The 23,443-nt window shown below is 38.4% G+C and overlaps 1 protein-coding gene across 1 annotated transcript in view; it reads left to right on the top strand.

Moving 5' to 3' along the window:
• ZBTB20 (zinc finger and BTB domain containing 20) overlaps window positions 1-23,443 on the top strand; it is a 724,156-nt gene that overhangs the window by 552,133 nt on the left and 148,580 nt on the right. Inside the window, exon 7 of the mRNA XM_069472643.1 lies at window positions 15,359-15,398. The gene's annotated coding sequence lies outside the window, so the exon portion shown is untranslated. The remainder of the gene's footprint in view (window positions 1-15,358; window positions 15,399-23,443) is intronic.

Genomic DNA, 23,443 nt, shown 5'->3' with positions numbered 1-23,443 from the left:
AGTGATGGGAAATACCATTTGATGGCCTCTATTTTCTCTGTGTAAAAGGAGGCAAGGTTAATAGCTGAGAGTGAAGAGTAAGGGGTTGGTTATAAGGAGTTATCTAGAGTGATAAATGAAACCAGGGAATGAGCAAGGAAACTGACTAGGAGCAAATAAAAAAATTGGAAAGTAACTCTGAAACCCCAGCTCAAGCTGGAAACCATAGTTCTGGAGGAGCACCAGGCTGTACACTATTGTGATTTTTCTCCAGCATTGCTCATCAACCTGGGAGCTGCCTAACTAGTGACGTTAAACATTTTTTCATATACCTGTGGGCCATTTGTGTGTATTCTTTTGAGAAATGTCTATTCAGATCCTTTGCCTATTTTTAATTGGATTACTTGTTTTTTTCTATTGAGTTGTTGGAGCTCCTTATATATTCTAGTCATTAATCCCTTGTCAGATGGGTAGTTTGCAAATATTTTCTCCCATTCTGTGGGTTATCTCTTCACTTTGTTGAATGTTTCATTTGTTGTGTGGAAGCTTTTATGAAGTCCTTGTTTTCTGGAACCACCTATGTCCCAGTAAGGAGGCCTGCCCCTACTACACATGTCTTTTGCCACAGATCTCAGAGAAACCACAGGAAGTAGACTGAATACATTAGAGGGCATATTCTGGATTCAGAAACATAGCCTGGTGGTCAGGGTTTCATCCCCAACTTGCCACTAATTTAAAGCAGCCATCATTACCATTATCACAAAATGCTAATCCTTAGGAAAAGAAGGTTACCTGTGCACGTAAGAGTAGAAGAAATGGGAACCTCCCGTGAGGCAATGGAAATAATCTTGACAGGAGGCAAATGTTTTTACTTTTTGCCTCAGATTCCAAAAGTGTACTGATGTTTCCCTCAAGGAATGCTCTTTTACTTCTCTTATTTTAAGAATCTCAATTTATTGTTAGTCTTCAGAGCTGGCACCCTTCTTTTGGCCCTCTTTTTCTTTTTCTGTGTTTTCTCTTTCTCCTTGCTTCCTCCTATCTTTAGGCATTGAATGTTGTCATATGTCTCAGTAACTTTCTCCTACTCAATGACCAAATAAAGTATTCCCATAAGCTTAATATTGGATTCCCCCCCCCCCCAAGAAGACTGGGCTAAGAAGTTGGTACTTGGTTAAAGAACACTTTTAGGTACTTTGCAGAAAATAATGTATACCTAATCCCATATGCCCTATGCATTCAGATGAACCTGGGTGTCTCTCTGTGGTATCCATAAGGAAAGCTCTGCTCCTATGGGCCCTGTCTCCATATGTCAGCCTAGCAAAGTAACCAACCGTGTTATTCACTGTGAGATACCATGCTCTAGTTATCCTTTACTTGCTTGAGTGGGCTGCGATGAATATAATACACAGGGTTTAGTGGTTCCTAAACCCTGTGAGAATTCCTAACCTCCTTCTCTTGATGTCATACGTTCAAAAAATGGCTTTGAGGGAATTTCAATAAACAACTCTAAAGAAGTCCTCTTTTCTTTGCAAATATAAGCCTTTGTAAAATCCCTTTTTTCCCTTTTTTTTCCTCCCCCTGATCCTATTATAGCACCAGCAATGCTAAAAACCAGCTGGTCTGGAGATTAATATGACCAGACATACCATGAATTTTTTAAATCTCAAAAGTCCCAGTTTCTCCTTCTTGGTCAATCAGATATAGTTTTTTTATATATATGCAGTTGTTATCAAAAGTCTTCTCTAAATTCTTTTTTTTGGGGGGAGGGAGTCTCAACATCTCCTAAAATTGTTCCTGAACACTTCTTTATTATAAAGAGGTAGAAGAAAAAACCTGAAGAATGGAAGAGAAAGAAGTATGAAGTGATGGAAGATGGGAAGAGAAAGTACACTAGGAAGGAATAGAAACCAATGAGGAGATGAAAAAAGTAGTAATTTCTCTTTTCCCTAGTCCCCTCAGTCTGCTTTTAGGTTTGATTTTGCTATGTCTCTTACCTAATGTCCCCAAATGACCTCTTGCTAGCAGTTTGTTCTATAAAAATATTCCTTTCACTACCAGCAAATACCTCCTACTTGCCCAGCAGGTTGAAATCTCCTTCCCCAGCATCTAAACATTCTCCCCAGCCTGCCAAGCCCCTAACCTACTGACCCAAAGGACGTGGACTCACTGCCATTCTACCCACCCCCACCTCATGCCAGCATGGGGAGTGTTAATGGCTGGGCTGATGTAAGTCTGAAAGAACTTAGGCAATAATTTGGTTTTACTTTATTAACATTCAGAATATAAACAGGTAAACTACATGTTGAATTCATTAAATTCTTCCTCCACTGTTTAGAAATATGAAAACTGAATTTTTTAAAAAGGAATTGATTGGTGTCATGAACGTATTCACTTCTATTTATGCAAAATAATACGAGTGTTAACATGGAAGTGGAATAATAATGGTATTTATAATTTCATCTCCACTGTTTATATAAGATGAAAGTGTCCAAAAAGAAACAGGGAAAGAACATTTGCTTCTCTGTATGTACAATAAATGCTTCCATTTTTGTTTATAAACATATGAGGAAGGAAAAACAAGTTTAACAAATGAGGATGAGTTTGTGTTCTTTATACCATGTTCACTGACAATTACCTAAGGTAGTTAGGTTCAGAAAATACTAATATATACTAGAGAGAGTACTTCCTTATAAAGGAACGTAGGGACTAGAAACATGGGCTCTGTTAAATCCTCTCTGAGATTGAGATTATTTGAGCAAAATTATGGCCTTCTGTTGAAGGCTGAAATTGTTCTATCACAGAGAGTGCGAGTACTATGTCTGTAAGACCAGTGATTTGTAATTTGCCTGTAAGTTGAGATATGCTTCTGAGGGGCTAAAGCTCCATTAGTTGTTCCAAAAAAGAAAGAAAAAAATAGTGCTTTGATTAGATTGTAAGGACTCATTTCAAAAACTTAAATAGTTCTGAGCAAACTTTTATAATATCTTCCAGGCTGTTTGAGAAAGAAAACTAGGAGGGAGTGGAGAAGGGGTTTCTTATCTATACAAAAATGAGCTGAGTTGATAATATAAGTCACAAAGGGTCAGGTCATTCATGAAGTGTTAATGGATATCACAGGGCAATTGAAAAAGAGCAAACAAGGAAGAAGAAGAAGACGGATTATTATGGGGAGGTTGTTATATTTATGCTAACTTGTCTAAAGTGGGCTAATAACCTCTCAGTGATAATGGAGACAAAAACTCGCCAAAACATACATTACAGTGGAAGATTCCTGAGGGCAGGGGTGGAATCCAGGTGACAGAGTAATCAGTAACAGGCTCTGAAAAACTATCTGTTGAATTAAGGAATAAATACATGGCTCCTTCTGGGAAATACTTTGCATATTCTCCCTCACATAAACTGATTCTCAAGATAAGTTCAGAAACTTTATTAGGCTTTTATGAGAGAGCTGAAATTTAACAAGGGCATTACGTCAAGAAGTTTAATTAATTTATTCCTTTTAATCCCCATTCACATTCCTATTCCTGTCCACCCCCATAAGCAACCATATTTTATTGTCCATTGGACCAATTTTGCATGGAAGTGTTAGTGAGGAGCATACTCTGTTGGGCCTTATAGACCATGGTAAAGGCTTTAGAATGTTAAGCAGCAGTGAGTCTTAAAAATTGTAATGGACAATAGTCTTTGAAATCACCACAACTCTGTTGTTTCAGAATGACCAGATGAGGCACTTCCAGCCAAAGGCTAAAGGCACAGATGTAAGAGCTTGATTTAGGCTATATGTAAAATATGATATTTCTGATCAGTATAAAAAAAAAATAAACTATGCCTCATTGAACCTTCCTTTTCTGTGTATTGGGCCAGTTTTACCCACCAGTTTATTCCCAGTTGGCAGCCACACCTAAGAGAAGCTTAGGGAGCAATACTAGAACTGCTATATGGTCTTCAGTTCCAAAGCGTTGGATTTAAGCCACTTTAGGAATTCTAAATATTAGGTAGATTTCCCCTTGTACTAACTGTCCACTGTACTAAGAATTCTAGAATTCCTGGGCATTTAATAGAATGCACATAAATCATTTTGCAGAGAAAGAGAGATTGAAAGTTCACACAAGACATGCATGCTCTCTAACCGAGTCCTACCAAAGTGAAGCAACTTGCCACACGTACTTTTGAAAATGAGATCTGATAATTTGTCTAAGATGAGACATTCAGAAGAGGTCATTTTCTTATCCACTGATGTCAAAATCTTTAAAACTCTGAAGCCATGTACTAGAAGAATCAAGGGAAGTAGCACAGAATTTTTCTGGTCATTTGCAGAGATGACAGACTTAAAATCAGATGACTTGAAAGCTTCTAACAAGACCTAGAACTTGTCTGGCTCCATTTGTCTGGCCAGGGTGTGTTTCTATGATTTATCCATGGAGATTTCTAACAGAACCTTATACTTACTGTCTAAATTAATGATATTTCTCTCTTTTTTTTTTTTTGTCATGACAAAACCACTCTATATTGTATACATTATGTTAAAGGGGTGTTTTGTTTTGTTTTGTTTTAGCATGTGGACATATTTTGGAAAAGCTTTTTCAGTTTTTATCATGTTGACAAGCTGATTCCATTGACTCACTGTCATCATGTTCACTTTTTTTTTCTTTTTTGAAAAGGTACAAAACACTGAAAATCTTAAAGTTTTGAAGTGCATTCACTTTGGCAAAAATAAACCTGGAAATACATAAATGTATTCCTTGAAATGGAAAAAAGATAAGTTCTGTCATTCTTCTCCTTGACCCTTCTTTTGAAACTGTTTAGGATAGGGAAGGAAACAGTGGGTTTCCCCCACACACACCAGAAAGATGGGATTTTTAAAAAATGTTCTGAATATAGATCAAACTTCTATACCTCAGTATTTGTTAATATTAGGTGTTATTTGTCATTTAAAATGGACACCGCAAGAAGTGGAGTGAATGACATGAAAGGGTTTCGTTCAAGGATTTTTGAGTATTTTTGTACCCTCAGATAAAATGCTATTTGCTGATGTATTAGGGTCACATTGCTGTTATGAATCAGGGCACATACATCCCTGCTCCTCCCAACACCATGCTTTCCTCACTGCAAGGAAAAAAATCACATGATCATGCTGCTGCTGGGTCATTTAAAGCATTGAGTGGATGTGTGAAATGAGAAAAAAAAGCTCAGTATGGGGTTAATTAGCTCTGTGGAGTTGTGGGTGGGTCACTTCCTCAGGACCAAATCATGCAGGAGGAACCGTGCATTTGCAGACTTACAGAATTAAAGAAAGCTATGAACCCTCAGACTCTAGGGCACAAATTGATTGCCTTTGGAAACAAAAAAGAAACCCTTTTGTGAAGTGAGTACTTTGGGCTTCATTGGTCAGAGACGAATGGACTTCCCTTGAAGTATCTGGTGCAGGCCACTGTCGGATACTAAACCTGAATCCATGGTCTGAGGAAGCCCTGACGAATGTGGCACTTTTAAAAATTTACCATGCTGACTCTTTTAAAAATCGTATCTTGCTCAGTTTCTCTTAATGTGCCTTATTTTCTAGCTCTCATCTTGGAAACAACATAATTTCTTTCTGAAAGTATGGGTGAATCCTTTATATTTTCATAATTGTGTTTCACGGTGTTTCACAGACCGCTGTGGGTTCCCCGCCTGCTGAGATCCGCTCAGCCATGGTTTGGCCTGAAGGATTCCCACTAGGGTGTTTACAGTCTAATCCTTGAAGTGGGAGGTTAAAGAGCAGACAAAAAAACATTCTCAATTCCTAGATCATTAATAGGTGAATACGAGAATTCAGATATTAACAAGGAAATCTCACAGGCCATGATTTCTAGGGCAGAAGGATATTGTGGAAGTCTTCCCGAGCATATGCTAACAAAGAGCCGGGAACCAGTGGAGATTAACCATGAGGAAAACACTGAAGACAAATATTTTAATAAAATTTCAGTGCAAACCACTTGTGTTTTTTATGCTTCTATCTAAAATACTCAGATGTTAGTAGAACAACACTTCATAGAGTGCACAGACAGCAAGGCACAAAATATTTGCAATTTTTGAGAGGAAGAATATATGTATGATGTATGCATGTATATGTATATATCTTTATTTGAAGTAAAGCTGTAAGCAAAATTGGCTTCTTGAGGTGGGGAAGCAGACCCTTTTAGCAGTAGAATTGGAAAACTTGAAGAATCCAGGAGAGAACCCACCACCACCATCAGCAGCACACACACACACACACACACACACACACACACAAACATCACCAAATACCTCCCCCTTGTTACCTGTGAAAAAAACCTGAATTTGTCTCTTGTAGAGACAGTTAAGAAAATGCAAATTTCCCGAAGAGGAAGTATTAAAACAATTAAATGAATACATTTTTAGCAAACTGAAAGCAAGTTGTGGTTGGGGAGGATGAAGAACTGACTGAGAGTGTCCCCGAAGAAGCAGCCCCAGTCAACATTTGCTTCTTTTTCTTCTACTACCTGGTAACAGGAATGTGGATGTGGAAACAAAAAGGGATGGAGGGGGAGAGGCAGGGAATAAAGTTTTATGAATTCTAACAATCTATGTCATCAGCTTATCGTGCCACAGCTTTTCAAAATTCAAGGTGCTGGTTAGCTTGACACCTTCGCTGTGCGGTTCATTCCTGTCGTTTGAAACAGCATAAGCAATGGTTACATGCACAGACCATTATCCTAGTTAGGTTGTCGAAGTTAGCTTAATGCTGACTTTATTTTCTGGAGTGATACTGAACAAAATGTTTCTTTTGAAAGGTCTCAGACCTCTATCCTCCCAACTCCTGATCATAGTAATAACCAACCTTAAGAAGTCATTAGTGAAGACTAGAACGGTATCCTGTAACAAGTCAGCTATGAAGAAATTGGCATAGTTTGTCTCTTTGATTCGTGTTCTTATGGAAATAATGGGTTGCAAAATAAAACTACATTTCTCTCTCTCAACCTCTTTTTGTAACCAGATCTTCTTTACAAGTTACATTGGGACTGAAGTTTGTTCTGTATTTTTTTTTCCTTAACAAAGGTTGAATAACACTCAAAGGCTTTAATAGCCAAAGTCCATCTTTAGAAATAGCTTTCTTCTATAATGTACTGCCAATTTCTTATGTGTGTGTATTTTGACCTTCCTGATGCCTTTGCTATGGGCTGCCTGTTGATTGGTACATGTTAGTGTTTTGCTTATAAGAGTTGGGCAATAGTTCAGTGATCCAGTCCAAATCTGGGCCATAGATAGAATGGGCTCATCTTCTATTTAAGAAATGTGGCAAACTGCTTTAAATGAATTTGGTTCAGACAAGGTCATTGGAACTGTTAATCTAACCCTGTGTGCTGTATGTAATGAACACTTCTGCTGAGCTCCAAAGCTGCAAGGTAAATAGACAAAAAAGTGAGTTAACTTGCCACCCCTGTTAGAGCTTCTCTCTGAGTCTGTTATTAGATCTACATGCTTAATCATATGGGGCCCATTTTGGTCATTTAAAGAAATTGTTCACTGGTTCTCCTGATGTCTTTGAAGATAGTCCTGGAAGCAATAATAGTGAGTTCTTATCTTATTTTCTGGACTTTTTTCTAACTTTTTCTTTAATTGGAAATTGAATTTATATGCATATTCAATACCAGGTTTATGAAATATTCAGCAAATTTTTTTAGACATGAAAGAATTAATTGTTAGAATGTTTTACTCTAGCTAATCATTATGTTAAAACTATGGTAGATTTAAGTACATTTTTACTCAATTTTATTTGTGTTATATGCACTTGGCAGATTGAATCAATATGTAAATACCATATATACTATTTTGAATTTAATAATTTATAGACTATATTATCTAATCCTCTTTGAACTGTAGAATGTATTTTACTGAACTGTATTGTGAATCTGAATAATTTTTAGGGTCAGCATTTTATAGGATTTTGTAGAATTATATAAAGCTAAACAAGACTAGAAAAGTTATTGAATTCATTCTCCTGACTGGAGACAGAGTTGTATTTTATTCCTTCCAAAATAGATGAAGATTTTTCCTATTTTTAAAGAGCCAGAAAGAAAGAAATTTCATAACTGCTTTTAGCAATCTATTTGATTATTTACTACTTGTATATTTAGGATGTTCCTCTTTAAGTCTTAAATTCTTTGCTGGATGGTTTTGCCCTAGGACAAAATGCCAATGATTATTCTCTTTGTAGCAACTCTTCTTATTGTCAAAAAACTAGGAAGACACACCTCAGCTCTTTCTTTCCTAAACTACATTGTCCCAGTTTTTTTAAACATTTGCTTTTGTTTTTATAGCTCTTTCTGTACCTAAGTGGCAAAGGGGACTATTTTAAAAAGTTCTGTCATATATGATGCCTCTGAGAAAGGCACTGCATATTTTAATTTCACTGTGCTGATGTGGAAATAGCCACAGCTTTTTCATTATATTCTGATGGACAGAGCATTTGTGTTCATTTAACCTTGAGGTTTAAACTTGTTCCCAAAAAAGTAACTGACTCATAGCATTGGCTAGACCCAGGAATAAAGAGCATCAGTTTTCCTAATCTTAAAACTCATCTTTCCCCCACTCCTAAAACGCACTAAAATTAACTTTTCCTTGACCTCTCTCTGGTGCTATTTATTTACTGATTTAACAACTTTTTTCTATTATCTTTGTCTCCTAAAATAGACGGACAGCATTTATTCAACAAACAGTGGAGTGTCATGCTGTGTTTAACATACTATGCTAGGCTTGGGAGATTCAAGTGTGAACTGTTAGCAGACTCAGAGACGTAGATGTCCCAGGCATGTTCGGGGAGGAAAAAATAGGCTGTCATAGTGTACGAAAAAGCAGTGGTGGGGAAAAAAAAATTAAAAACTAGAGAGGTGTGTTGGGGCCAGATTATGAAAAATCTTGAATGCAAATAGTCAGTGGTGACAAAGACAAAAGTTACATTTTCAATCTATATTACAGAAAGCTCTTTCCAAGTCTCTAAAACACAGACCATGCCCATGTTGTCCTCATGGTTTAGTATCTGACAGATCATGGGGTACAGTACCTGCCTAATTTACATTTTTTGATGTAAATTTAGAGCCATGATTTTTTCCTTTTGTATTGTTTTTAACCATTTGAGGGAACCATTTGCGTAATGACAGCCTTCTCTTCACACTGATCTGGATGTTTCTTTCTCCCTCCTGCTGTGCCCATATTATTCCAAAGTCCTCTGTACAACTAACATATTACTTTCTCTGTTTGTACACTGAAGAGTCTTAGGATGAATTTGCCTATAATAGGCACAATCTTTTTGCATCAAATGGCATTAATGGTAGGCTGTGAGCAGCATTATGACCAAGTGCCTCTAAATGATCAGACCACATGATAATATTGTCAGACCATTTCAGCATCCACTAAAGAATATCAGTTTACTATAGGTCAGAGGACCTGATACGTCAATCCATTTGGAATCCATAAAGCTACAACTTTAGGAGTTTCAGATATGGAAGAAAAAGTTGCTTGGAATCAGATTGTAAAGGGTCCCTGAATGTCATCATGCCAAATGTGTCTAGTTTAGGAGCTATAAGAAACCATCCTGAATGTCTTAATCAGTCCCTGCCAACCCTCCCAGCACCACTGCTTTCATTTCGTTCTAGTCTCTCAGACCCTATACTTGTAAGAATCAGGAAGGATTAGGAAGACTTGTATGGGGTGGAGTGTTAAGTTGTATCCTGACAACGTCTCAGCCTCAGAAATAGTCCCAGACCTAATTGCTGAACTTTAGTTTTTAAATCTTCTCTCTTTATTGATATTACCTTATTTTATCATCAGAATTGTTGAAGGTAGACATCCTTTAGGGTTGTTATCATAGCATCTTAGGGAAAGATAAAGCACCATTATGTCCTTATCATTCTTCTTGGGATGGATCCAAAATAATATGGTCTTAAAAAGCAGACCCCAAGGTGTATATGACCATTTATGGCATTTATAGTCTTCTTATGACTGGCCAGAAGGAATACAAATACTTCAAGAAACTTCTCTGCAGGAGACTCGAAGGTACCTAGTAGGAGATTGCACATATGAATAACTCTTCCATCTGATTTTATCTTATAAACCTTTTGCCAGATAGAAAATAGGGAATTTAAAACTCCCAAATTCAGGGTGCATGAAATGTCATTAAATCTAGTATAGAATTTTTTGAATATGTCAGATAAAGGAAATCATGTATCCAGAGTGAAGATGGAATATCAATTGACAGGAACCTGTGAAGCTGGCACTTATTCTGAGAGACATATGAATCTAAAAATCCAATAGTGCCTCATCCTTTGAACTTTTCAAAATACTGGAAGCCAGAAAGATATTAGGAAAATCAATAAGGTAAAAATTGTCATCCTACTATTTGGAATAACTCCCACATAAGAATTAATTAACACAATACTTTAGAACATTAAAGCAATGCTGCAATATTATTTCTACCCGTAGAAAACAAAGATATAAACCCACCCAACTTCTAGAGAGAGTAGTTGAAGAAAAAAGATTAGAAAGATTAAAAGCCATGTCGAAGAGGTCATTTCTGTCCTGTTGTCACACCATTTACCCTCTTCAACTAGAAGCATAAGTGTTGAACTTCAGTTCATCCAAATTCCTCAGCTCTGTCATCAATGCTGTGACACATTCTAATTTTCTGACTCATTTATGATGAATAAGCTCTCCCTTTTCTATTCACAATGCTAAAAGTAACCAATTTTCGTGAGTTATGATTACTTCTTTTCCATTTTTTATGGCACTATTATTGTTTTCTCTGAGCAAAGTTTGTCTCACCCTTTATCACCCAATGTGAATCCCATGTGCAGAAAAGCCCGTGGACAGTAACGTTGCCTAGGCTTGGAGTTAGTCAAGAGGAATGAGAGTCTTACGACCCAGATTCCGTTTATAACCCAGCCAGATACCTCAGCTGGCAAGTGGCTCGGCTTCCTCACCATAAAAGGGGTATAATAATAGCTTTCCCTTACCACTGTGAAATATTTAGAATACAAATCAAGCCAAACCTGTCTCCTTCCAAAGAGAAGCTTAAACTAGCCTGCAGAATCCTGAATGGGCCCAGATTTTAAGGGGAACCATAAAGTGGCAAACACCTAGAGGTAGTGTAATTTAGTGGTTAAAAATATGTGGACTTTGGAATGGTACTGACTTATTCAGATGCCAACAGCTATTTGATTTGGGGTAAGTTTCCTAATTTCTCAAATCTCCCTTTTTTCTCCAGTAAACTGAAAGTAACAGTATTTTCTCTTGTAGTGAGGTTTAAATGATACACTGTTAACAATGCTTTTCAAACTCTTCCTCTTGGGTGATCCTCAAGTTAGAGTGAAAGTTAGAGTGAATGACCCAGTACTAAGGGTGCCTGCCAGAGCATCGCCTAAAACAGTCTGCCACAAACAAGACTTTTCAGCAAGGTCTCAGGTTTTACCCTAAAAATACATACAAATTTTGCTTTATATTTTTGTTTTTCACTAACTGGAAGTTCCACGAGGACAAGAACAGTATCTGTTTTGTTTCTTCTATAACATTCAAGAAGTAGTTATTGGATAAATTAATACATCTACAATACAAGTTTAAATTACTTACCTAGAAGGAAAACTGACCCTCCGGGAAGATAGCCATGTCTTTATTATTTATGTTGGGGCTTTTTGTACTCCCCATTATACTCTTCCACATCCCTGGGTATGCCCGTATCCAAATATGAGAAGCATTTACTTAGCAAGATACCTGAAAGTACAGAAGGTACTCAGTAACTAGTAACTCTTATTATCATTATCATTTTTCTGTTCAACGCTTCTCTACCCTATTGTTGCTAAGGTTCTATGGACATTTTTAAAAAGAAATTATAAAGGACTAGGAAGGCAGGCGTCTGGGCTTCAAAGGAACCTGTGTGTCTCCAACTGCATACCCTCACCCACTTGGAGCTCTATTTCTTATACTTTTTCTTTATTCCTGGCTTCAATTTATAGTGTTTTATTAAAACTTTCTAGAAGCAGTGAGCAATACGATTGAAAGAGGGTTTTCTCCCCTCTCTTCCTAGGCCAGATGTTACCAACCTGGGATTCATAGATGGCCTTCACAGAGTCTGGGAATTCCCTGAAACCTGATATTTTTGAGGAGTTTTCTGAAAAGACATGTTCTTATAGGAATTTGTATCACATTAAAATGTTGACAACCACTGTCCTAGAACATTATGTAAATCAGCCAGGCATTGTGGCTCAGGCCTATAATTCTAGCACTCTGGGAGTTCGAGGCAGGAGGATCACCTGAAGTCAGGAGTTCGAAACTAGCCTGAGCAAGAGTGAGACCTCGTCTCTACCAAAAATAGAAAAAATTAGCTGGGCGTGGTGGTGTGCCCTGGTGTGTGCCTGTAGTCTCAGCTACTCGAGAGGCTGAGGCAGGAGGATCACTTGAGCCCAGGAGTTTGAGGTTGTGGTGAGCTGTGATGATGCCACTGCACTCCACCAGGAGAGACAGAGTAAGACTCTGTCTCAAAAAAAAAAAAAAAAAAAATTATGTAAATTGAAATTAGAATTGACTAATCTTTAAAATTACAATTAATAATACTTTTAGTTCCTTGGAGATTGACACAATATAATAATTTTCACTTGGAAATCATAAAACTAAGATTAGACTTCACCATAAGTCACCCCCCTCCTCCTCCTCTCTCTACTCATCCCCTCACCACGTTTTAATGTTCTGAATTATTTAGGCTTAACATTTTTATATTCTTTGCTAGATAGTTGTGCTTTGAACCTAGCATGCTTAAAGCAAATATTTTTAATCTTTGTGGAATTATTATAGATAATTCTTTGCATTTCAAGTAAAAACAACTTATACACATATAACGTGAAAGTCACTTAGGTGGATAGAGCATGTAAATAATAATTCATATGTAAAATAATAATTTGAATTCAACAAATATAAATCTATGTATATGAACACATATTCTCAGAATTGCATAGCAGATTATAATTCAATCAAGAAGGAGGGGATCTTCTGACATTTATGAGCATTTATGAATTGTATAAGAATTCTGAGATTAAATTTTAGCCGTAGTATTAAATTTGGGATCAGTATTATTGTTTTACATTAATATATAAGGACAACAATTATACCCAATAAAATCTTCAATTTAACTTGGCTTTGTCTTAGACTGTGACATACACACTGTGATTTTTCTCTCCATCTTGGATTCCTGTCATTGACAGCCAGCCTGTGTGTCATTTGACATCCAGGAAAGATGGTTTTCATTCCAGACCTTGGAGGTATTAGTCAATCTGGGTACACTGATCTCTTTGATCACATCAAAAATTTAATTTTGACTAATTTTATGAATAAATGCTTCTTGAAATTTAGAAAGAAAAGTTATATGCTTAGATGTGAGAAGATAAACACTATAGTTTTTAAAGAACATAATATATTATTGAGAGTCATCAGAAAAATGATAATTGAACATATTTCATAGAAAATCACTAATCTTATTTCCTCCTTTTCCCCAAAGGTTGGGAAAGAAAGTAAGCTCAAAAAGGGTGAGGGACAGAAGGAAAGAAAGACAGAAGGACAGGAAGATAGGAAGGAAAGAAGGAAGGAAGGGAAGGAGGACGAAGGGGAGGCGGAAAAGGAGGGCAAGTAGATAAGGAGGGAGGAAGACAGAAAAAAGCTTAGAAAAGATCCATCAGTGTAGTAGTCTAGTGTTCTGGATTGTAGATAAGACTAGAACATAGCAAAACAGAGTTTTAAAGTCTTTGAAGACTAGTCAGTCTTTTTTTTTATATTTCAAATTTACATGTACTTTCAATAAATCATACACAATCTAATTATCTTGCTAAACATTTTCATTAAACTCATCAATTTTGTGAAACATTTTGAAAGCACTGGAGATCTCTAGCGTCTCGTGTTAGCATGCATTATGATCCAGGCCGCAGATTTTCATCTTAACTCTTGTCACCATCCTTCACACCTGCACCTGCACGGGCAGAGTTTCACTTGGGCCACAAAGGGGAAATCGTTTCTTTGACGTGATCTCTACGCTTGTGCGTTTGTCCAGAAAACTTTCTGAGAACGGAGGTCTCTTTAATTACTAGTTTTCTGCTTTAACTTTTTTCAGTGCAAAGTTACTTAATCGGGTCCTTCTACTTGATCTCCTTTAATAAAGTTTGTTTTACATGTTTATGAAGGCCTTACGTGAAGTGGTTAAAATCATGGTGTCAGACAGACAAGAATTCAATCAGCATATATTAAGTCCTTGATACATTTTAGTGAGGTAGAGGTGGTGGGGGGGGACCTGCTTTGTTTTCTCAATATCCTTGTTTGGTTTATTAATTTTTTATGGATCTGCTGTTACTTCAATTTTATCCTCCTATAAGAGAAGCTATCAAAACAATGGTGGGCAGACCAGTCCTATGTTAATTTTTTTTGGCATGTGATTTAGAGATTGAAAAGGATTTATTGGATTTTAAACACAGGCGGAGAAACCATTAAGGTCAAGTTCCCCCAAACCTGAAATGTTCATCATTAGAAATGTGTTTTGCAGGATAGATGCTTTAGTTTAAAATCACGCTATCTGATTATTTCCCAGCGTAGAGGGGCCATGCTAGGCTGGTGACAAGGGGTAAAGGAGGCAGTATCAGAAGGGAAGCCACGGCAGCAAGGCAGACTTGCCAGGTTCTCAGCAACACTGAAGGATAGCAACACAGAGATGTGCTGAATTTGTTGAGAGGCTCTTCTGGGCATTAAACATAATAAATTTACCCTTAAAAGAGGGTAAATCAAGATTTATCAAGATTTGACTCACCTTTGTCAAAATTAGCTAAAATTAGTCATCTGCTGTATAGTAAAGCTTTCATCTGTTCTATTCAGTGCTACCCAAATGAACTTTCCGCAGTGATAGAAACGTTCTGTATCCGTGCTATCCAATAAGCCAGTCAGTAGCCACTTGTGAGTTCTGAGCACTTGAAATGTGGCCAGTGTGACTGAGGAACTAAATGTTTACCATTTTATTAAACTTTAAAGAATTTAAACTTAAGTAGACAAATGTGACTAGTGTATTGAACAGTACTACAGCTCTAGAAAATTCTGTATGGTGGAGATCAAAATGCAATTGAGAAGGATCTTGGCATTCCTTGTGTGGCCAAGTGCTACGTCATTGGTCATTATAGCAGGGGGTCACACTTTGGAAATTTTTTATTAAGCTGGATCTCCTTTATTTTGGGGCTTCAGGTAACAAAATGAGCTCCTTTAGGAACAACCGGCCCCAGCTATACCTAGATTTGCTTTCCTGCTTCCCACTGTATCATTGGATATGTTTTTAATTCCTTGTTTTTTCCTTGATTTTCAGCTCTTTGACCATCAGTCTGTGGCCTTCCCCTGCTTTTTATGTAAGTAAAAGTGATTTTTTTTTAACCTTTAAAAAAAAGTGGCAGATGTGGAAAATTTTGGTCTTTTTTGGCATACTTTCTAGTTGACTTTGTTGTGGTTTCTAGTATTTCTTTAGTATGTATTAGCTTCTTTTGTGTTTGGAATTGATGCTGTTGGTGGTAGTGGTAAATCGCCATCCATGAGGGGGCTGAAAAGACCAGGGGCCCAGCCACTGTGCTTGTAATATAGTACCTTTACTTGGCCACAGCTGCTGTTTGCAAAAGTCACTGCTCTTCTAAACTATAGCCTACATTCCTCAGCCAAATACAAGCAACAGTTGGGCTTTTGCTCCACTGTCAATCATTGGGCAATTATTTGTTCTTCAGTTATGCACCCATCCCCAGGTCCAATGGTTTTTTAATTTTTACTCATATATCAGAGCTTTCATTTGTTGACAAAATTTCTAATATCCTTTTACTAAGAAGTACAAGACTGAAAAGTAAATAGGCTAAAATTTTGTGCAAAATTACAAAATCTAGGAGGAAAAAAAATTTAGGATTCACATGTGTCAGAAGGTTATAGAAGATACCATTCTGTTTTAGAAAAGATGAGAAGGCATTTGAAGGGAGAAAAAAACCTTCATTTTATGTGAAAAAAGAGAACATTTATTATTTAAAGCCCAAACAGGCTGCACTGAATGAGTTCAGTTAAATTTTACTTTAAGCTACTTGAAAAAGGTTCTGGGGCAATGAACCCAAATAATCAAAGTCACTATAAGAGACACCACCGAAGAGATCCTACAGGTAGTGACAGTCTCCTAATGTGATAAATAGTCATCAGCATCCTCTGGCTGCTTCTCACTGTGAGCACTGTCCCTTAATCACAACATTACATCTTGCTTCACTGGGGTATTTCTTGTGTTATAATCATTTGCACAGAAAGGAGGTTCCCATCGCCCTTTTTCTTGTGTGTAGCTTCCAGTAACATTCCTAGAAGCTAGTGGGCAAATATATTTAGGGGAGCAGAATCCTCCAAAGGATGCTAAGGCTAAAGTCTAACGCGACAGTTTATTTGACAGAGAAAGGAGATTGATTAAACTCCCCAAAGACTGGAGCTGTGTGTAATGCGTTTATACAGCAAGGGTGGGTCCTACCTGCCCTTGACAGGTCTTGTTATTCTCTATTCTCGGTGTTGATGGAGTGGGTCTTTTAATGCTTTGGAGGATGTCAACGTGCATGCTTATGGTTCCCACTTTATGCCTCCACATCCCTCCCCTCAGTTACCTAGCACTGCATATTTCTAGTCCTCTGACTGGCAAATCATTTTTGTTACAGTTCTTTTGTGTAAAAACAGTTCACATAATAGCTCTGTGTTAGACAAGGCATTAATCCTCACATCACCGGGATGAGTCAGCACAGTGCACTCCTGCCCGCACGGCTCAGCTATTATGACGTCAGCGCTATAGGGCGAGCCTCAGACACAAGCAGTGCAGAGGACCTGTGTCACTGATTAGAAATCAAGGGGGAGACCTTTGAGATAAAAAATATTGAAAGGCTGTCTCTGGCTCAGAGGAAAATGAGAAACTGATTCTATGCTAGTTCAACCATCAGTTGCACAGCTTCTAGATCCTATTTTTTAAGCCAGAGATAAGGCTGGGGGAATGATGTGTAGTGAGCTGATAGTCCATTCATATACCCATGACCTTGTCCCACCCCTGGGCCAAGCTTCATGTGTGCCTGGATTGTTCTAAATCCTGAGACTGTCTTATGTCAGCAGGGTGACAGGGCCTGTGACAGTCCTGCTATCCTCAAGTGCCCCATGGACACAGCTGATGGCCCCAGGGTGGTATCTCAGAGGCCCATCAAAAGGAAAATGTTGCCTGGGAAGAGATCAGAACAGTATCTCTCCAGCACTTTTACTCCAAGTGCCTCTTCAATGGCCTCCTCTAAATAGGTGCAGACTTCTGCCTGTTCGACCTTCTCTTCTTGGACTGCATTTAGTCCAGTGTCCCAATCTGGATTTGACTGAGATTCCAACAGGAACTGAATAGCTGTCAGATGTTCCCCCAAGAGTTTTCCATTCCATTACTGTTTAGCAGAAACAAAGAGGAACCCTCCATAACCTGCCATGCTTCCTTGAAGCAGGTAGCACAGACTTGCCCTATTGGGAAACCCAGTTCTTGTAAGCTAGTCCCCTCTGCAATTGAGACTCAGATTTATTCTCAGGACAGTACCTTTCAGTATCAGAAATTCAGTGTTGAAAAGGGTGATAACTTATAGCCTCAGTGGCATTCTCTGTTAAAAGACATTCCTCCATCGCAGCATCCATCCCTCATTCTTACTGTCCCCACAGCCAGTTACCAGCCCTCGTGATCAGAAAGTGCCTTACTGCTGGGATCTTCTGCCTTCATTAGATTGCTAATGGGCTCCTACCATGCCTATAAAAGCTAATACTACTTCTTGGCTTAGTTTTGATTAATTATCATGCACAGCTCTTTATTTAGTTTTCAGTCAACAAACATTTATGGAAAGCTAGTCACGTTCTTGGTTCCAGGGACTCTAAGATAAATAAAAAAATGCTTCCTTTCATTAAGAATCTCAGTAATTTCAATAAGTGAATAAAGGCTATAGCATGTGATAGGCACTGGAATTCAGATATATACAAGGTGCAATGAGAGGAATGAGAAAGACGTACCCACTTGCACGTGGACATGTGTCCAAGCTGGTCTCAGAGTCGAATGAATTGCAGTTTACCAGGTGGGTATGGGAGAGCAGAAATAAAAGGGAATCATAATCAGGTAAAAAGAAAGAGCATTTACAACATCAGGAGGCATTAAGCAGCAGCCAGCTCCAGAGGTCTGAGTAGTTCAGTATGGCTGAAGCATGGTGGATGAAAGAGAAGTATGAGAGATTGGGCTAGAAAGAAGACAGGAGGCAGATCACAGAGGGCCTTGCATGCCATGCAAAGGAGTTTGGACTTGATCCTACAGGCTCAAGGAGTCTATGAAGAATTTTAAGCAGATTTATGTTTTAGAAAAACACTGGTGATAGTAGAGATGCCTGGCTGAGAATAGGGAGACCAGGTCAAAGGTGAAAACCAAGGGCCTGAACTGTGCAGTGGGGCTGGAGTGGAGGGAGAGGCTATTTGGTAGTGTTGACATAGACATTAACATTTACATAATTCCAGCATGTCTTGGACCACTGCATAATCTTTGCCCTCTAAGAGAAAGGCTGATACGTTGTATGGGGCCAAATTTCAGACCAAAATACATCCTTATGAGAGCTTCACGAAAGACACCGCAATTTAAATCTGACCCCACTCTTAGCTGCTGCCTACCTGTCTCCAGGGGTATGTGTCTCCTTCTGCCCATGGTGAATGTGGGGGAGGAGCAGGCAGATGAGAAGACATTCTCAGTGTCCTGCTTTTCTCTTCTTCCACCTGAAAATGAAACAGTTTCTAAATAATGTCCCCCTAAAGTCAATCAGTCCCCCAATTTCCTATCATTTTCCCATTGCTGCCTTTTTCTAAGCAAAATTTCCAAGCCATTGATCTGAATTGCAACTTATGCACAGCCGGGTGTTGAAACAATTCAGTGTATTCATTCCTTCTCTCTGAATTAGAGTTCACCATAAGTGTGCTTTTCTCTTGTTCACTTTGGGCTGCCAGGACAATTTAAAGGAAATTTTCAACAGCTTATGTCTCGTGTACCATGTTCTCTTTTGCAAATGGGAGGATATGCGTGGGTGTATTTAAGTCTTCTCTATATTGCTTTCTGGAGAAAGGTTTGAGAAGATGAACACGATGAGGAGTAGGGACCTATTGAAAGCCCAGGTCCCCCAGTGACCTGAGTGCAGAACGTAGGCTGGTGATCAGATGGTCAATTATGTGTTTGTCAAAACACAGTGGGCTGCATTCCAGACTGCCAGCTTTGGAGGCCCAGCTTCTGCCAACCAAATGTCATCTGGGAACATGCAACACTGGGCACTGTGAAGGAGTTTGAAATAGACCATGCCACAGCCAACCTACTGCCAGTCTTATAGCACCAATATGGCATGCACAGCCGGGCCCCATGTTTCAGAGCTCAGGAATTCACTGTACTAAATTCATGAGGTCAGATGGGTTCATGTTTTCAAAGCCTATGTTCTCTGCTTTGAACACTGTGACTTGCTCCTTAGCAATTTCCAAGGGATTTTTCCAGTCACATCTCTGTGGAAACCACTCTTTTTGTGATGGTTATAAGAGCTTTGTAACTGTCCCAGAGGACAAGGGAAAAAAAATAAACGTGCTCTGACAATGACTGTGATTCCGACAGAGGGATTCCAACTCTTAGGAAATTACATTAAAGGTGCATAGCTTTTAAAATATCAGGAACCACCTTGGCAACTTATAAAAAGCAGAAGGGCTTTGCCTATTTTATAAAGTGATTTGCATATACCTGCATAAATAATGTCCCCACCTGTACTTTTATGCATTTAGGTTGAATAAATTAAATTCCATGATCTTTAAAATATTCACTGTCTTTCATTGCTCAAACACCATTTTCAAGACCCTTCCTCCTCATTTTTTTTTTCCTGTGGTAGTAGTGGCTATTTTTTTCAATCTCTCAGCTAATTCAGAGAATCAAAACACTCTGCAGACCAGTCTACCACAGCCAGGAACATTACCTCTTTCTGCTTGTATTTCTCTTAGCCTTTCTACCTATCAGACCATGAGTTGCATCTATTTTTCATAAGGGAAAATGAGAGAGTGTATTACTAAGGTAAAAATACAGCACAAGATAAGATTAAGCTCTACTACCTATATGTACATACAGACTTGCACTGATACACACCTCAAGCACAGGCCCACATTAACCTTTTCTTTCCTTGGCCACTGCCACAATCCCTTCAGGAATCATCTAGCTATTGAGCCATATCAATTGTAACTTCAAATTAAAGCCTGGTCAGTAAACCAGCCTCAACCACCTTCATTCTGTAAGACAGCAATCCCCAACCTTTTGGCACCAGGCATAGGTTTTGGGGAAGACAGTTTTTCCATGGAGTGGGTGCAGGGGATGGGGGTCGGGGGGAGATGGTTTTGGGATGATTCACATTACATTTATTGCGCACTTTATTTCTATTATTATTACATTGTCACTTTCCACTCAATGGATAGGGTTTTGATATGAGTCTGCAAGCAATTGATTTATTATTGTCTCTGTGCAGTCAAATCTCTCTGCTAATGATAATCTGTATTTGCAGCTGCTCCCCAGTGCTAGCATCACCACCTCAGCTCCACCTCAGATCATCAGGCATTAGATTCTCACAAGGAATGAACAACCTAGATCCCTCGCAGGTGCAGTTTACAGTAGGATTTGCACTCCTACAAGACTCTAATGCTGCCGCTGATGTGACAGGAGGCACAGCTCAGGCAGTGATGTGAGCAATGGAGAGTGGCTGTAAATACAAATGGAGCTTCCCTCGCTTGCCCACTGCTCACCTCTTGCTGTGTAGCCCAATTCCTAACAAGCCACGGACCAGTACCATTAGGAAAAGAAGTTAGACTGTTGAGTGTTTTGTATGCATGTAAGACAATAAATGACTAAGTTCCTTTGGAATGATATAGTCCAGGAAGTACTATAGGATTTCATTCATGAAAGAGAGCCTTGAAGGCTGGATAGTTTCATATAAAATATGATTCAGCTGGGTCCTGAAAAATGGCTAAAATGTGAAGAGAAAGAGGATCATATTCCAAGCAAAAGCATTAATACACCAAAGTGGTAGAATCTTATAAGGGGTCCATATGTAGCATGGCTCCTCCCCACCCAAATTCTAAAGCCGTTGAAGAAGAACTGATAGCCATTTAAAAAGAACCAAAATTTTTTGTAAAGGTTGGTTGAAGGGCACAGCTTAGTGTGATAGGCAAAATGGGCTCGCTGACCCCCTTTCCTTCAATCAAATCTTGGATAAGCCCTCTCAAGAGGAAATTTGGAGCCACATAGGAGCAGCACTTTTGCGGGTCACTAACTACACTAGTCTAAGCAGAAAAGGAAGGACAAAGAGGCCAAACTCCTAGACTTACAAACTTTGATAGATCAGATTGGTTCTACGTAATTGAGAAATATGGGCCAAGGGCTGTCTTACCAACAGGATGATTCACCTCCAAGGGAAGTATATAAGGAATGAGGCAAGCAGCAAGGGGTGTTTAGGAAACATCTGGAAACTAGGAGTGGGGAAGAGGCATTCTTACCAACACTAAGATCCACAGGCTGGAAAACAAGAGGAGGAAGTATTGAGTGAGATGAAAATGGAACCAGAGCCAACAGGCTAAACAAGGCTCTTCTCTGCCTCAGGAGACATACCTGGGGTTGAAACCAATAGCCTCGTACTGGTTATCCAAGATCTAAACTAAGGGCTCTTTTTGGAGTCTCACAATAACCAGAATCAGAATGTGGTGGAACAGGCAAGAAATGAAGATAATAGCCTAAAACCTAGTTAAGAAGAAAAATACGAAAATTCTTATCTGTTAAACTAATAACAATAAAAATAACATATATTGAATGCTTACCTTGCTTTATATACTGAACTAAATGCTTTTAATATTTATCTGATTTAACCTTTACAACTACTCTGTTAAGTAAATGCTGTTATCATCCTAATTGTGCAGATGAGAAAACTAAGATTTAGCATGCTTGAGTAATTTTTCCAAGAATATCTGGTAAGTATTAATAGTGGAGATAGAATTTGAACTCAGGGCTATCTGTCTTAAAAGCCTCAGCCAAATTGCATTAAACACAAAATGAGTGTTCACTAAATGCTAAAGACATAATGATGAGGAAAACAGACACAATCTCTCTCCTGCTAGAGCTTACAATATGAGTTATGTAAGACAGATGTTAATCAAATGGTCACACAGCAGACCTTGTAATTACAAACAGTTCTCACCACTACAAAGTAAAAGTAGCAGGTACTCTAAGGGAAAATAAGAGAAAACATCTAAGTGAGTCTGGAAATTCAGAAGGAGCTTCCCTGAAGAGGTGACATTTAGGCTGATGTCTGAAGATTGAAAACCAGAAGTAAGGTTGGATGGCAGAAGAGGGTTCCAGGCAGAGGGAACAGCATGGGTGAGGCCCTGAATACAGTTGATGGAGAACCAGAAGAAAAGCAGCCCAATTTGCAGTGGAAGAGATATGGAGGGCCTGATGATAGCAGGCCCTTTGCAGGCCTTGTTAAGGATTTTAATCTTTATCCTAATGACAGTGGGAAAGCAAACGTAAGACAGAGTGCGGCATAATCAACATTTTTTTTAAAAGTTATACTGTGAGACATTTATCCCAGAGAGATGGAAACATATTCACACAAAAACCTGTACACAATGTTCATAGCAGCTTTATTCATCATAGCTCCAAACTGGAAACAACCCACATTGCCTTCAGTGAGTGAATGGTTAAGGAAACTGGTACAGCCATGTTGTAGAATACCTCTCAGCACTAAAAAGGAATAAACGATTAACATACTCAAAGACTTGGATTAATCATAAGGGTATGTATTACACTGAGTGAAAAAGCCAATCTGAAGATTACATGCTGTTCATGGTTCTATTGATATAGCACTCTTGAAATGAAATATTGTAAAGATGGAGAACATATTTGTGGCTGACAATGTTAGGAGGCTGAGGTAGAGATGGAGGTGGGTGTTGCTATGAAGGGATAACACAAGAGATCCTTGCCATGGAACTATTCTGTAGTGTTCACATGAGTCTATGCATGCAATAAAATTGCATAAAAATACACACACACAAGTGCATGGAAAACTGGTGAAATCTGAATAATGTAGGTGGATTATACCAATTTCTTGATTGTGTACTACAGTTATATTAATTGTTAAAATTGGACAAAACTGATTGAAGGGAATAACATCTTCCTGTATTATTTCTTACAACAATTACATGTTAATCTATAATTATCTTGAAATTAAAAGTTAAAAAAATATATCAAGGTAGCTTCGTTGTGGTAAATAATTTGGAAGGATCAAAAGTGGTTATGAGAAAACCAGTAAGGAAGCTATTATAGTAGACCAGACAACAG

This window comes from Eulemur rufifrons, chromosome 7 (assembly GCF_041146395.1).
Source record: "Eulemur rufifrons isolate Redbay chromosome 7, OSU_ERuf_1, whole genome shotgun sequence".
Classification (NCBI taxonomy): domain Eukaryota; kingdom Metazoa; phylum Chordata; class Mammalia; order Primates; family Lemuridae; genus Eulemur; species Eulemur rufifrons.
This window is presented reverse-complemented; position numbering and strand designations above follow the sequence as displayed.